We start from the raw sequence: 1,725 nt of genomic DNA, 5'->3' as shown, positions 1-1,725 counted from the left end.
AGCTTCCCCCTTTCAAATGCAATAATTAGTTGTATTTCTAGAAAATGTACTCTCTAGAAGCTTCTCTCTTGAAACACAATTATTATTTGTGCTTCTAGAAAATTAAATAAATTAAATATAAAGTCACCTTTTTATTTTAATTTATTTAATGACTTCAAAAAATATCAATTTAATCAATTTCTCCTTATTTCTCCACTTAGCCTTCAGAGAATGCAAAGGCTAAGAACTATAGTGAGATGCTAAAAAGATGGGGACATTATAGTCCACCCTCCCTAAAATTGCTTGTCCTAAAGCAACTTCAAGTCTAGATGCTACAAAATCTCCTCATTCTCCCATGTCGCATCCTCTACTGGTAGATCCTTCCATTTCACCAAATACTCCCTTATGGTGCACTGCCTCAAGTCCCTTCCCCTAAAATCAATGATAGCATTTGGCACCAATACCAATTTTCCCTCATCATCCAAGGGTGGAAGCACTATAGAAGGAAAAATATGATTTCCTAGCACCTTCTCGAGGTAGGACACATGAAAAATGTTGTACACCTTTCTCTCCATGAGTAAATCTAACTCATAAGCCACCTCTCCCACTTTCTTGATAATCCTGAATGGACCATAGTATCATGGCTTAAGTTTCTCAGCACTAATCTTCTTGAGAGTAGATTGACGATAAGGCTGCAACATAAGATACATCATATCTCCAACCTCAAAAGTCCACTTAGTCCTCTTCTAGTCTACATACTACTTCTGTTGATTATGTGCCTTGGTTATATTATCCTTGAGAGTCTTGACAATGTCTTGACTCTCCTATAACAAATGACTTGCACTGGGCACTCTACTATCACTCAAAAGTAGATCCATAAAATTAGATGCCTCATACCCATACGGGCCATAAAGGGTGACATCTGAATAGACATGTGATAAGTGGTATTGGAGAAATACTCATAGAGATAAATCCACTTTACCCATGCCTTTTGTTACCCTACTGTATAATTTCTAAGATATCCCTCCACCCATTTATTCACTATCTCCATCTGACCATCTGTCTAAGGGTGGTAGCTAGTACTCAAAGTGAGCTTTGATGCACACAACCTAAATAGCTCCTACCAAAAATGACTCATAAACTTGTCATCTTTATCACTCATAATGCTCTGAGGTAAGCCATGTAATCTAAATATCTCCTTGAAGAAAAACTCTGCCACCTATGTAGTAGTGGTTAGAAGGAAGTGTGCAAATTTTGTAAGATGATCCACAACCACATATATGCAATCCCTGCCTTGGGCTCTAGGTAGTCTTGTGATGAAGTCCATACATAAACACTCCCACTTCCTATCAGGAATCAGAAGTGGCTGAAGTAAACTAGCTAGATAGGAGTGTTCCTTCTTATTCTATTGGCAAGTGGGACATTCCCTAACATACTGAAGTACCTCTACTTTGAGCCCTTTCTATGTGAGGTGCTCTCTAATCTACAGTATGTCTTGTAGAAACTAGGAAGTCCTGCCATAGATGAATCATGAAAAGATTTCAGAACCATCCTCACTATTGAGCCTAGAACCAAAAAATATTCTCCCTTTGTAAATGATGAGCTCATTCACAAGGGTGTATTCATTGTCTGGAATAGTTCCATCTATGTATCATGCTATCTACGCATCCTTTCTATACTTTGCAAGGGTCAAGTGTCTCCAATCCTCTTTTATATATATATATATATATATATATATATATATAT

This window comes from Cupressus sempervirens, chromosome 4 (genome assembly GCF_028749045.1).
Source record: "Cupressus sempervirens isolate cs-2001-9-10 chromosome 4, ASM2874904v1, whole genome shotgun sequence".
Lineage (NCBI taxonomy): Eukaryota > Viridiplantae > Streptophyta > Pinopsida > Cupressales > Cupressaceae > Cupressus > Cupressus sempervirens.
This window is presented reverse-complemented; position numbering follows the sequence as displayed.